The sequence below is a fragment of the Rhinatrema bivittatum genome, chromosome 4 (assembly GCF_901001135.1).
Source record: "Rhinatrema bivittatum chromosome 4, aRhiBiv1.1, whole genome shotgun sequence".
Lineage (NCBI taxonomy): Eukaryota > Metazoa > Chordata > Amphibia > Gymnophiona > Rhinatrematidae > Rhinatrema > Rhinatrema bivittatum.
In genome coordinates, this window is record NC_042618.1 from 234,328,962 (window position 1) to 234,344,002 (window position 15,041).

Sequence of the window (15,041 nt, forward strand, 5' to 3'; positions counted from 1 at the left end):
TTTACCCTAAGTGGTATGGAATAGTAATTTTTAAAAGGGCTTTTTACATGATTAAACAGGTATTTAGCCATATAAAAAGTTTTGAAGCTTATCCTCTGAAAATTAAACCCTTTTAGCCTGCCTATCTATTTTATTATTAAGAACATAAGAACAAAAGAAATTGCCATGCTGGGTCAGACCAAGGGTCCATCAAACCCAACATCCTGTTTCCAACAGAGACCAAACCAGGCCACAAAAACCTGGCAAGTACCCAAACACCAAGAAGATCCCATGCTACTGATGCAATTAATAGAGTCCATTCCCTAAGTAAACTTGATTAATAGCAGTTAATGTACTTCACTTCCAAGAACATATCCAAACCTTTTTTGAACCCAGCTTCACTAACTGCACTAACCACATCCTCTGGCAACAAATTCCAGTACTTAATTGTGCGTTGAGTGAAAAAGAATTTTCTCAGATTAGTCTTAAATGTGCTATTTACTAACTTCATGGAATGTCCCCATGTCCTTCTATTATCTGAAAGTGTAAATAACCGCTTCACATCTACTCGTTCAAGACCTCTCATGATCTTAAAGACCTCTATCATATCCCCCCCCCCCCTCTGCCGTCTCTTCTCCAAGCTGAACAGCCCTAACCTCTTCAGCTTTTCCTGATAGGGGAGCTGTTCCAGCCCCTTTATCATTTTGGTTGCCCTTCTCCATCGCAACTATATCTTTTTTGAGATGCAGCGACCAGAATTGTACACAGTATTCAAGGTGCGGTCTCACCATGGAGCAATACAAAGGCATTATGACATTTTCCGTTTTATTAACCGTTCCCTTCCTAATAATTCCTAAAATTCTGTTTGCTTTTTTGACTGCTGCAGCACACTGAGCTGACAATTTCAAAGTATTATCCACTATGATGCCTAGATCTTTTTCCTGGGTGGTAGCTCTTAATATGGAACCTAACATCATGTAACTACAGCAAGGGTTATTTTTCCCTATATGCAACATCTTACACTTGTCCACATTAAATTTCATCTGCCATTTGGATGCTCAATCTTCCAGTCTTGCAAGGTCCTCCTGTAATGTATCACAATCCGCTTGTGATTTAACTACTCTGAATAATTTTGTATCATCTGCAAATTTGATAACCTCACTCGTCATATTCCTTTCCAGATCATTTATAAATATATTGAAAAGCACTGGTCCAAGTACAGATCCCTGAGGCACTCCACTGTTTACCATTTTCCACTGAGATAATTGACCATTTAATCCTACTCTCTGTTTCCTGGTTTTTTTTAACCAGTTTGTAATCCACGAAAGGACATCGCCTCCTATCCCATGACTTTTTAGTTTTCTTAGAAGCCCCTCATGAGGGACTTTGTCAAACTCCTTCTGAAAATCCAAATATATTACATCTACCAGTTCACCTTTATCCACATGTTTATTAACCCCTTTAAAAAAAATGAAGCTGATTCTCTTTAGTGTTTGTCCTGTCCGCGTCTCTCATTTAAGGCCAGTTAGTAGAAACCCCCCTTCCCCCCGCCTCCCCCAACCCACCCACCCTCGCAGAGCATCGCTTTTCGGGCACCAACCTCTTCTCTCGCTATCCATGGATTGAAGATCCACCCCGCCCCCACCACAACCAGCAGTCCCACCACCACGTCCCCCGCTGCAGCCCGCTTGGCGTCAACGGAAGAGAGGTTGACCATTTAGGTTCCATAGCACTGAATAACCTGCACTGAAAGCTGTTTACCTGCAATAGTTTGCTTTGGTTTGATGTAAAAATGTCTGAAGTTCAGAATACATCTGCAGTTCTCTCAGGGAGCCATATACTGAAAAAGAAACAGCAGTCTCCTATTTCCCAGCCTATGCTGAGTATTCCTTCTACTACCAATTTGCTGCCCTCTGAAAATGTAGGTAGACCTCTACAGAACTCTGCTTTACCTTCTGCATCTGTTACATCCACCAGTGCAGCTGCAGTTCCTTCTAACATGGCAAACCCCAAAGAGAAAACCCCAATGTGTCTTGTGAATGAGTTAGCCCGTGTTGTGGTTATGTATGTTTGGTGGATCCTTGGATGCTGTGGGGATGACCACGCCCAAGGGGAGGAGCCACAGCACTGGGCTAGACTCGGACTATACACACACACACACCAGTAAGTTCTTTTATTATACAGCTTTGAAGGAAGCCACCAGCGGTGGCAGTAGTGAGGCAGTTGGTAGATGCAGTCTCAGGGACCTCGGCAGAGGGAGCCCTTCTCTCCTGGATGACGTCAGGGGTTCCGCAGCAGATATTCCCCGAGGAGTACTGTGGAAGAGATAGACTGATGAATAAGGTACTCACTAGATGTTAGCTGTTGGTTAGCGATTCCACCAGGTATTGTAGATAGTACAGGCACCGAGGCAGGGAGAGCAGGCCCTCGAGGAGCGAGTACCTGTTCCCTGTAAGGCACCTGAAAGAAAACAGAGGGCCCCCAAGGAGTGGGTATCCAAGTTAGTAATACCCCGAAGGGCAGAGAGGAAGAGCTTCCTTCGGGCAGCACAGAAGCGGCAGAGTAGCGTAGACAAGAACAAATTTGAGTCCTTGTTAACTCGGAGAGCTAGCAAATTGATGAAGGTAATATAACCGGATGGCGTGACGTCAGCATGAGGAAACGCCCTTGAGGTTCTTGCCAAGGGTGGTACAAAGACGTGGGTTGCACGCGCGCACACCCTAGTAGGTCCTGGGAGGAACAAGGGTGGAAGGCAGCACCATAGCCATTCTGGGGACGCCAGAGGTGTCGGCTGGAAGACGCGGCGGTAGCCATTTTTCCCAGGTGAGTGGGAGGAGCCTAAAACAAGGTGAGGCAAGCGGGGCGAAGCAGTCTAAGACCGACGAATGCAAAAGAAAATTATTCCTTACCTGCTAATTTTCGTTCCTGTAGTACCATGGATCAGTCCAGACGGTGGGTTATGTCCCCCGTCCAGCAGATGGAGTCAGAACAGAGCTCGAGGGCACCGCCTCCTATACCAGCGCACCCTCTGCTGGAGCTCAGTATCATGAATAACCAAGCCCAAAAGAGCACAAAACAAACAATTTGGATCAAACAACCCTGACGTAAATCAACATCAAGAACCATTAGGAGGCAAGACCCAGAACGAGGTCGCCCTAGTCAACTTGTGAGGAGCTGTACAACTCTGATAGAGAACCAGAGAGAAAGTAGAAAGAAGACAGAAACACGCACATAAATCCGAGCAGGGGCGCAGTATCCCAGAGTGGTGGGCGTCTGGACTGATCCATGGTACTACAGGAACGAAAATTAGCAGGTAAGGAATAATTTTCTTTTCCCTGTACGTACCAGGATCAGTCCAGACGGTGGGATGTACCTAAGCTTCCCTAAACCGGGTGGGCCCCTGAGAGCCCCGCTCGGAGAACCTGATCGCCAAAAAGCCCAGGGGCTGAAGGCGGCAGGTGTAACCGATAATGCCGAGCAAAGGTATGCAACGACTTCCATGTCGCCGCCCGGCAGATTTCCTGTGGCGAGACGGACCGAGACTCCGCCCAAGACGCGGCTTGTGAGCGTGTAGAATGAGCTCTGACGCCTGTAGGCGGCGTACGACCAGCTCCGATATAAGAAGCCGCGATGGCACCCTTGATCCAGCGGGCAATCGTGGTCTTCGATGCGGAGGAGCCCTTCTTAGGTCCCGACCAGAGCACGAACAGGTGATCGGAAACTCGGAAATCATTGGTAGCTTCCAGGTAACGGAGCAGAGCCCGTTTGACATCCAAAAGACGAAGGGACCTTTCTTCCCCCGGAGGGAATGCCGGGAGATCCACCGTCTGATTCAAATGGAAGGGAGAAACCACCTTCGGAAGGAAGGAAGGTACGGTACGTAGAGAGACCCCCGCCTCAGAAAGGCGGAGGTACGGTTCCCTGCAAGAAAGAGCCTGTAGTTCCGAGATGCGACGAGCCGAAGAAATTGCCACCAGAAAAACAGTCTTCATAGTGAGGTCCTTGAGGGAAGCCTCCTGTAGTGGCTCGAAAGGAGCGCCCGCCAGGGCCCGGAGAACTAGGTTGAGGCTCCATGACGGGCAGGGATCTTGAACCGGAGGCCGAAGATGCTTGACCCCCCTTAGGAAACGAGCGATATCCGCTTGGAGAGGTAGCGAAACCGCTGTCTGTAACAGAGCATTCAGGGCCGCCACTTGTACTCTGAGAGAATTGTATGCTAGGCCCTTATCCAATCCGTCCTGCAAAAACTGAAGGATTAGGGGAACCGTGGCTTCCGTCGGACAGGTCCCATGACCGACACACCAGGACTCGAAGACCCTCCACACTCGCCCGTAGGCAACCGAGGTCGCGGGCTTACGAGCCCGAAGCATCGTTGAAATCACCGCCTCCGGGTAGCCCCGACGGCGGAGTCGGCGCCGTTCAAAAGCCAGGCCGCAAGACAAAAGAGTGCCGCCTGCTCGAAAAATACCGGACCCTGATGCAGAAGCCGTGGAAGGTGGCTCAGACGGACCGGACCGTCCACCGCCATGTGTAGTAGATCCGCGAACCAAGGCCTCCGCGGCCATTCCGGGGCCACCAGGATTACTGGACCGCAGTGGTTTTCGATTCTTCGGAGGATCTTGCCCACCAACGGCCAGGGGGGAAATACATAGAGGAGCTGACCTGACGGCCACGGTAACGCTAGGGCGTCCACCCCCTCCGCGCCCCGCTCCCTTCTGCGACTGAAGAAGCGCGGGGCCTTGGCGTTGAGGGCGGTAGCCATCAAGTCCACCCGTGGCGGTCCCCAGCGCTGAACCAGGAGGTCCATCGCCTCGGTGGAGAGAGACCATTCGCCGGGGTCCAACCGCTGACGACTCAGGTAATCCGCCTGGATGTTGTCTACCCCGGCGATGTGGGAGGCTGCGAGACGTACAAGGTGAAGTTCCGCCCATGCCATCAGGAGCGTGGTTTCCGGGGAGACCTGGGCACTCCGTGTTCCGCCTTGGCGATTGATGTAAGCCACTGTCGTCTCGTTGTCCGAGAGAACTCGTACCTCCCTGTCGCGAACCAGGGGGAGGAAACGCTGAAGCGCCAAACGTACCGCTCTGGTCTCCAGACGATTGATCGGCCACTTTGCCTCCTCTGGGGACCACATCCCCTGTGTGGCGCTGCGGCCGCAGACGGCGCCCCAACCCCCGAGGCTGGCGTCGGTTGTGACTACTACCCAAGAGGGAACCTCGAGCGAGACACCGCGGGCCAGGTGAGCTGGAACCAGCCACCAGTTCAGACTGTCCCGAGCCGACTGAGGGAGGGGCAGAATCACCTGATACTCCTGAGACACCGGTTTCCAGCGAGATAGAAGGGACGCCTGCAGCGGACGCAGGTGTGCAAAAGCCCAGGGCACCATGTCGATGGTGGAAGCCATCACTCCCAGGAGCTGAAGATAATTCCACGCTGTAGGATCCGACAAGGCCGCAAAGCGATGGATGTGTTCCCTCAGGGAGAGAGCCTTGTCCGGACGCAGGAACACCATGCCCAGTTGCGTGTCGAAGGTTGCTCCCAGGAAGTCCAAGCGTTGAGATGGAACGAGGAAACTCTTGGGGAGGTTCACTACCCAGCCCAGGGAGCGAAGCACCTGCAAAACCCTGGTCACCGAAACCTGACCATGCGAGAAAGACTTTGCCCGCACCAGCCAGTCGTCCAGGTAAGGGTGCACTAGTATGCCCTCCTTCCGAAGGGCCGCCGCCACCACCACCATGATCTTGGTGAACGTCCGCGGGGCCGTTGCGAGTCCGAATGGTAGGGCCCGGAACTGAAAGTGTTGACCGAGAATCTTGAAGCGTAGGTAACGCCTGTGGTCCGGACGTATCGGGATGTGCAGGTACGCCTCCGTCAGATCCAGGGAGGCCAGGAACTCGCCCTGATGGACTGCGGCAATCACGGATCGTAGCGTTTCCATGCGGAACCGATTGACCCGCAGCGAGCGGTTCACCTCCTTCAAATCCAGTATGGGCCGGAATGAACCGTCCTTCTTGGGCACTACGAAGTAGATGGAATAATGGCCCGAGCCCACCTCTGCGAAGGGAACGGGTACGATGGCCTCTATGGCTTGCAGCCGGTCTAGTGTCTGTTGAACCGCCACCCTCTTGAGGTCGGAGCCGCAGGGAGAGAAGAGAAACCTGTCCCGAGGGGGGCGGACAAACTCCAAGGCGTAACCGTATTGGATGGTGTCCAGGACCCACTGGTCTGAAGTAATCTTTGCCCACTCCTCGACGAATTGTGTGAGTCGGCCTCCGATGGGCGGGCAGGAGGAGTGGGCCGGTCTGGCATCATTGAGCAGATTTGGCGGGGGGGTTCCCCTGCCCTGAGCCCTCCCTCGAGGGCCTCCGCCCTCGAAAGGAGCGTGACCACTGCTGCGGTCTACTTGGAGTTGTACGAGAACTTGGCTGTCGGTACGATCTGTAGCGCCGCTGTGCCCGAGCCCTGGTTCTGGTGGAGGCAAAAGACCGGTAAGGTCTCTGCCGATCCTCGGGTAGACGATGCACCGAGTTTTCCCCCAGGGACTTGATGATCTGATCCAGGTCATTTCCGAAGAGGAATTTCCCCCGAAATGGAAGGGATCCCAGGCTCGACTTGGAGGAGGTGTCCGCAGACCAATTCCGGAGCCACAGGAGTCTACGAGCCGCCACCACCGACACCATGGACCGGGCCAGGACGCGAAAGAGGTCATACAGGGCATCCGCCCCGTAAGCGATGGCCGATTCCAGGCTGTCGGCCTGAGCAGCTTCATCCGGCGGCAACTGCTGCGACGTTAGGAGCTGCTGTACCCAGAGAAGACTGGCCCTCTGGGTCAAAGAAGCGCACATGACGGCCCGCATCCCCAAGGCCGAAACCTCAAATACCTTCTTGAGGAACGTCTCCAACTTGCGGTCTTGCATGTCCCGTAGGGCCGTTCCGCCAGTAACTGGGATCGTAGTTCGCTTGGTCACTGCCGAGACCGCCGAGTCCACCTTTGGAAACCTGACGAGATCCAGGAAATCCTCCGGCAACGGATACAGTTTCTCCATGGCCCTGGCGACCTTCAAAGATGCCTCCGGGAAGTCCCATTCCCCGGTGAGGAGCTGAAGAAACGACTCATGGACCGGGAAAGCCTTAGCCCTAGGCCTGAGGGCAGCCAGAACCGGGTCCCCCTTTTTGGAGCACATCGCAACCACTGGGGCCACAGGTGCCGGAGGATCCGATGGCGGATCGAGGTCGAGCTCTTGCAGGGTCCGCTGCAGTAAATCCTCCAATTCCTCCTTGTGGAAGATGCGCAGAGCTCGCGGATCGTCGCCTTCGGCCTGTCCCTCAGAATGCGCAGGATCCGGAGGGTCCGAGGGATCAGAACCCGAGGGGAAAGCCGCTCCCACTGCAAGCGACTGGGATGGCAAAGCTGATGTTCCTGCGGTCGTCCCAGGTAAAACCAGGGACCCGGGGGCGGGGACCGCGAGCTTGGAAATCTTGGGCGCAGTAGGTCCCGCGGGAGCACCTCCCGGATCCGCCAGGCCCTGCAAGTAGGCCGTGTGCATCTTCAGAATGAAGTCCGGTGAAAAAAACGGCAGACCGGGCGAAGCCGCAGCGGCAGAATCCCCTTGTGGAGTCCGGGCAGGCAGGCCCTCCTCGGGGCCCCTGTGCAGGCGGGGGGCTCCCCGAACTGCGTCCTTCTCGTCCGGAGAGCGATCCGCGCTGAACTCCTCTTCTAAAATGGCCGCCGTTCCCGCCATTGCCGAGAACGTGGCCGGCCCTCGCTTCCCTGGCTGCGGAGAGGGGGGCGCTGGGCGCGAACCTGAGCCGTGCGCAACGCCTTCCCCGTCGGGGAGGCAGTGCTGACAGACTCCCTCGTTGGAGAGACGAGACCCCGCCTCGCCGCAGGTCTCGCAACGAGACCAGCGCGGCATCAATAAAGAAACGCCGCCGCGATGGAGCCTCGGGGGGGGGCCGAAAATAACGTAGCAGCGCGGGGGGGCCTGCGGGCCGACACAACCCGCCCGACTGGTCCCTAGGCGCCGGCAGGAAAAACCACTGCCGGCGCGCCCAGGCCCGAGGTAAAGTCGCCGGGCCGCGGGACAGCCGGAGGACTGCAGAAACCGGTTGTCCCGGCAAACGCAGAGCAAAACAGCTGAAAAAGAAATAAATCAACACTTACCCCAAGCGTAAGTAAAGGCAAGCTGCAGGAGGAGACAGAACAGAGCAAGAGCACGCCTCCTCAAAATTACTGACAAGAAAAGAATTTCTCTTTTTACTTTTTTTTTTTTTTTTTTAATAACTTGATCCAAATTGTTAGCAACCAAAGAAATGACAGGATAGACTCAAAGGAGTAAAAAATAAAACTCAAAATCTGTCACTCTGGGGAAGCACTGATTCCCCAACTCACATCTGCTGGAGTCAGAAAGATACTGAGCTCCAGCAGAGGGTGCGCTGGTATAGGAGGCGGTGCCCTCGAGCTCTGTTCTGACTCCATCTGCTGGACGGGGGACATAACCCACCGTCTGGACTGATCCTGGTACGTACAGGGAACAGCCCGTTTCAACAAAGTTCAGCCCGAGTATAAGCTGCTCAGTGAACAAGGTCCAGCTCATTCAAAGGTCATTCCACTAGGACACTGGCAGGATTTCAGCCTTCTTGAGAGAGTGGGAGAAGATCACCCAAGACAAGTGTTCACAGTACAGCTGACACTTGGAGACCAGCACTGAGAAGCTGAAGGAACAAGTATTAAAAAAGCCCAACATGCACCTGCTGCTGTAAGGCATTGGAAGGGACAAAATTCCCCAGACCCACAGCCCGTCCCTCTCATGGTGAAGGAAAGAATCCAGACAGTGTAACACCTACAGGGAAGCTAAATGCACTTTGCATGAAGCTTGGAAAGAAACCTTTGTATAAACCTATTGATCCACACACAGGGATGCCATCCGCCTACAATTATAATATGAGAGGTGGTGCTTATCCTCCACAATATTTTTACCCATTTCCTGTTGGACCAGTACTTTATCAGGTTAAACTGTCCATTGGGGGACAACTATTTAATGGAAAAGGAAGGACGAGATAGGCTGCAAAGCATGATGCAGCTGCTAAAGCACTGAAAATCCTGCAGAATGAGCCCCTACTTGACAAAACAAAGGTTAATGGAAAAGAGCTAGATGATAATCTCAACAAATCTGAATTAAGCCAGGTGTTTGAGATTGCACCTAAAAGGAACTTGCCTGTGAATTTTGAGGTTACTAAGGAGAGTGGCCCTCCCAACATGAAGAGTTTTGTAACTAAAGTGACTGTTGGTGAATTTGTGAGGGAGGGAGAGGGGAAGAGCAAGAAGATATCCAAGAAAAATGCTGCTGTCACAGTCCTAGAAGAATGGAGGAAACTGCCACCTCTGCCCACAGTTGAAAAAATGAAACCACGAATCAAAAAGAAAACAAAATCAATAGTGAAGCTGCAAACAAGCCCAGAATATGGTCAAGGAATGAATCCTCTTAGCAGGCTTGCTCAAATACAACAAGCCAAAAAGGAAAAAGAACCAGAATATCTGCTTATCACAGAACAAGATCTTCCAAGACGCAGGGAATTTGTTATGTAGGTAAAAGTTGGTGCACACATTGCTGAAGGAAATGGCACAAATAAGAAGGTGGCCAAACGGAATGCAGCTGAAAATATGTTGGAGCTTTTAGGTTTCAAAGTCCCTCAACCCCAACCCCCAAAGCCAGCCATTAAAACAGAAGAAAAGACGTCAATGAAGAAACAAGGAGATGGAAGAAAAGTAACTTTTTTCGAACCTGGTGCAGAAGAAACTGCAGTTAGTAATAAAGAAGATGAGTTTAGAATGCCTTATCTCAGTCAGCAGCTTCCTGCTGGAATTCTTCCCATGGTGCCAGAAGTTGCTCAAGCTGTAGGAGCCAATCAAGGACATAACGCCAAAGAGTTCAACTGTGTAGCTCCTAACCCTGCCAAGGCAACTGTGATAGCCATGATTGCCAGAGAGTTATTATATGGGGATACTTCACCTACTGCTGAGACCATTCTGAACAATAACTCCTTAGGCCATGTACCCCATGGTCCACTCACTAGACCCTCTGAACAACTAGACTATTTTTCTAGTGTTCAGGGAATCCAGGTCGAATACAAAGACTTTCCAAAAAGCAACAAAAATGAATTTGTGTCCCTTATAAACTGTTCCTCTCAGCCATCACTCATCAGTTATGGAATTGGGAAGGATGTAGAATCCTGCCACGATATGGCTGCATTGAATATATTAAAGTTGCTGTCTGAGCTGGACCAACAAAGTACAGATATGCTAAGAACAGGAAATGGACCAATGTCTGCATGTGTGAAACCAGAATTGGAAAGTGATTCTCCTCAAACCGTCTAACTCAAACTCTTCGGCACAAACACTGGACAGCACTGCCTAATGGGCATTTGACTAGACCCAAATCAGAGAGCACCAGAGAACATCAAATGCTTCCTGTTCAATGTAACTTTCCTGTTTTAGAGTACTACAGCACCTACTGTCTTCTGTAGTATCTAAACCATAACAGTTGCTTTTTCTTTACTTGGTGATGTCTATTTTTTGTTAATTTTATTTTGATTTAAAAACACCTTAATGATGCATTTTAAGTTTCTTAATTGTATCTATTAATATAGCGCAGTTTAGAAATTTTGTGAATGAGATGAGTTAACTAGAAAGGATCATAACCATGTATGTGGTTATTTTTTGTTTTTATTAAAATGGAGAATAAAAATAGTTTCATTGAAGTAAATCGTGTGACCTTAGATTAAGAGAGAATAGTCCTGGGCTTTTGGGCAATATAAGCTTAAATCTCTAATGGTTGAATAAATTGAATACTTTAGGAATTCCAAACTGTTTAAGTTCTTAAGGGGTTTTTTTTACGCAACAGAAGTTGGGAGGTTTTTGTTTTGTGTGTTCAAAGATGAGACCTGTACGTCACACAAATTATCACTGCTTTACACGATATGATCTCAGTGTGGTGCATATAAAACTGCAAATTGATTTTCCTTGTGTGCTTATATTGTTTGATTACATATCCATGTAGGGCTTGAAAATTTACCTATGTTTATATATAAACTGTGTTGCTTTTGATGTTGTGTTACTGCACCCAACAATGGGCGCAGTAAGTTTTTTGCATATGGGCCAAATAAAGCACAATAACCTTGCAAGTTAAGTACTGCTTCAGTTCATTGTTTACGCTGGAATTTTTGCTCCCCATGGAATGTAAGTAAACCATAGTGTTTGTCCCGAATAAAAAAAAAAATGAAGCTGATTTGTTAGGCAAGATTTCCCTTGAGTAAATCCATGTTGACTGTGTTCCATTAAACCATGTCTTTCTTTTATGATTCTTACAAACACATACAGAAAATGATAGTAACAAAATAATTTAGATTTTAAGAAAAAGCAGAGCAGCCTGCTTTCGAAGGGAAAAAGGTTATGAGAGCTCCATGTTTGTCTGTGTGGTCACCTAAATAACTTTTATATTTATTGTCATATCTACATCTGACTGTTGTCTCGTCCTCCCTCCTCTTTGATCCCATGTGATCATCTCTCCCTTCTTCTCTCCTGGATCATGGAGGTCCTCTATCCCTCCCTCTATCTAGCATGATTCCTGAGGGTTCTCTCCTCCTGTCCCCTGATGGGCTGCCATCCCCTCTCACTCTCCTTAAACAGGCCAATCGTGGATTCCTGTCTCTCTTTATCCTTCATTTCTCTCTCTATTCTTGATTCTCTCAACCCCAGTCCCATTTCCTCTTTTCAGCCATTCTACTCACTTTTTTTTGGTGTCTCTCTCATCTCCTCTCTGTCAGGCCAGTGGCAGAGCATGTGGCAGTAATGGGAAATGTTTCTCACCGTTATGTTAACCCAGCTTTCCTCTGCTTTCCTCAGTGTGCAGAAAAGGCTGCAAAGGTTCTGACAGTTGCAATCGGTCCCTCTCTTCTCCACATCTTCATGAAGTGCAGCAGTGGGGTTTTTGATTCTCGGGGGCTGCAATCGGTCCATCTCCCACTTCCGCTAAACATGCAGCAGCGCAGTTTGAGGCTTCTAATACGTGCGGATGGCCGCTCTCTATCCCTCCTCCTCCTAGACTGCAGCAATGTGGGGTGGAATTTTCACTCATTATCCAGGCCTGTGGCATCAGCTCAAGTAATCACAGATAGCAGCAGCCCCCGCTCATTTTCTCCCTAGCTAAACTTTCTTGCATCTCTTCTGGAGGACTCCCTGGATTGTGTTGCGGACCCCAGGCTGAGAACCACTGCCTTATAGCTCATTACGTTTCACAGTAAAAACCTCAGTGTAGGTCACTCACAAAATAATTCAAAGCTTAATACTACATATGATCTCCATGGAAAGTCATTTAACCTGTTAAAAATTTGCAGACTGTAGAAAGCAAGAATACTAAGGGAATTCTTCTCTCTCACTTCCCTACCCAGCACTGATATGACTTTACTGCTACCTAGAGAATACAAACTCTACAAATGTACTTCCCTGCCTACTGTGTGTAAAAAGGAGTTATAATCTGTTAACCTGTTGGCAAGTGGAAAGCTCCAGCAGTGGCATGAGCCAGGATTTTCCTCCCTAGCTGCACCACTTTTTGGGACGTGAAGAGATTTTTATACCTCTCCTTAGTCAGACTTCCACAAGGCCACAACACAGATCTGCCCTGCCAGTTCAGATGAACAAGAAACAAGGTCTGTGCAGCCACCTGGATAGTTTCTCTCTTCCTCCATATTTCTCCTGTATGCATAGGACTGTTAGATGATGCTATATCAAGCTTGTTTCCTTGCACTTTTAACATTGCTTTGCTACACGAGTATACCATATTTTATATTTAAATAGCTATTTATTGAATTAGTAGTTCCCTTTTTCAGGCAGGCCGCTACGTGGAGGAAACATTCACAGACCCTGGGGAGAAGGGGAAAGGAAGGGAGGCGTCAATCATCCTGCAACAGTCACCCCTAGTGGCCTTATCTAGAGCCTATGACTGCAGGCTGCCAGAAGGTGCCCTTGGTGCATGTCCCACAGCCCAGGACTCTTGCTGCAGTGACTGTACTAAGGTACATTGAGGGAAAGGGGGGGGGAATACAAAATAGGGCAACAATCCCCAGGTGACTGAAGAAAAGGTTCATGCCATGAGATCCCAGTCCTGGTTCCACGCGAACTGGAAAATCAAAGAATTGAGAGGAAAGTGCCAGATCGAAAAAAACAGAAATTTAGATTAGTGCTACAGAACATGTTTTACAATGGTTTCCAAACTGGGAATCCTGAGCTTCAGCCAACTTTGAAAATCAAATTACTGCAGTATCAGAAGAAACTGATGTAGGCAGAATGCTACAAGAAGGAACATTGGGTATTTCTCATGCTAATGCTAGCACTATACCTGATGGGGATTAAACTATACCTTATTTCTATATATTTTTAAACAATTTTATTAGAAAATGACTGGTAAAAACTGACAAAAATTAATTTGAATGGGCCAGTCTCATATCTCAGGCCACAGTGCTGACTTCTACGCCATGGGAGATCCTCATTCAGACCTCCCCTTGTCAGTGCTGGTTGAGCCTGAGCGTGCCTCAGAGGTAGTGTGCTCAGATCCATGAGAGAGGGGAACACAAAGAAAAGTAAATTTCATGATCCTTAATTAAAAAAAAAAAAAAAAAGATTTGCAAGAGTAATCAGTCTTCACTCTTGCAACTTCATATCATCATTACTAGTGCATCAGGACACCTCTAAGGAATTACAGGTTTGTAACTGCAATCTGTTCTTACAGTATACATTTATAAGTTTAACAAATCCTGAATACTAAGGTGCTAGGTCTGTGGCATTACTGCCACATTTCATTGATTAGCTTCTTTTCCTAAATGTCTTCCATTTGCCTGTTTAGGACTTGACCAGCAGCTAGAACAGCTTCCACAATCCACAGTGGTATCGTAATGCAACCACCGTGACCTTAAAAAAAAAAAAAAAATGAACACATTAGCTAAAGTGCACACATGACGGAGCCTGTTCAAACAGCTCCTCAATCCTAAGCTTTAGTTTTATTTAAATGAAAAAATATTTGACTTCCGATATTAAGTCAACTGAAGATGTGCTATGCAGAGAACACAACACCAAAAGCAAAGTGCTGTAGCTGTTATCTTTGTATCTAGATGAACCACTGAAATGACTGACTTGCTGTGTTTCAATGCTTTCTAAGCTGCACAGCAGGATCTATATTACATTTCAATGGAGATCATTTTATACATGCAAGGGAACGCTATTAAGGATAAACACACTAAAGCTGCATTGTATACCAAGAGTTTAATCAGTAAAATAAATTTTTAAAAAAAAAAAGCATGCAACATTATCTTCCTACTGCTTCTATGCCGAGATAGATCAATGAGAGCTGGGACAGAAAGTAAAGAAACTATCCAGCTATATAATCCAACAGCTTTATTCAAAACTGCCAGTGTTAACCTGGGCAAGTGTCTTTTGTGGCATCGCACCTAATCAAAAAGTCCAAACAGGATCCTCCATCATCACAAAAAATGGCTCCTAACAAGGAAACAAATCTCCCTTACCATGATTGTGAAGTGGTTGCAATCCCTGAAAGATACTTATGACAGAGAATGATTATGCAGCTAAAAGCAATGAAAATAGAAGAGGCTTCATCTACAGCTTAGTTCTAATGCAAAATAGTGGATGAACTGGAGGAAAGACCTTGCTTGTTGGAAGATACTGATACACTGAAAAAGACTTGGTTTCTCAGACTCCTATTTTTATCTCCAATCTGATAATTTTGGGGATTCAGTGATGATTCAGTGAAATTTATGGAGATATTTCAGCCAAAGCTACTGGAAATTCAGTTTATGTAGGGCTTTTATACTGAAAGAGTGAAAACAGAACACCAGAAACAAAAATTACCCAGGTCAAATGGTAATTCATATCTTAAGATACCCTGAATTAACAAAGTCTTTAAAAAAAAAGATCAATGTACAGACACCTGTTTGTGGGAAGAAAAGAAACATGTATATTTTCTAGGGATGTGCATTTGTTTTGGACAAAA

The 15,041-nt window shown here is 48.3% G+C and overlaps 1 protein-coding gene and 1 pseudogene across 15 annotated transcripts in view; one reads left to right on the plus strand and one right to left on the minus strand.

Moving 5' to 3' along the window:
- ERC1 (ELKS/RAB6-interacting/CAST family member 1) overlaps positions 1 to 15,041 on the minus strand; it is a 1,001,239-nt gene that overhangs the window by 841,675 nt on the left and 144,523 nt on the right. The window lies entirely within an intron of this gene.
- LOC115090595 lies at positions 1,772 to 10,389 on the plus strand (annotated as a pseudogene).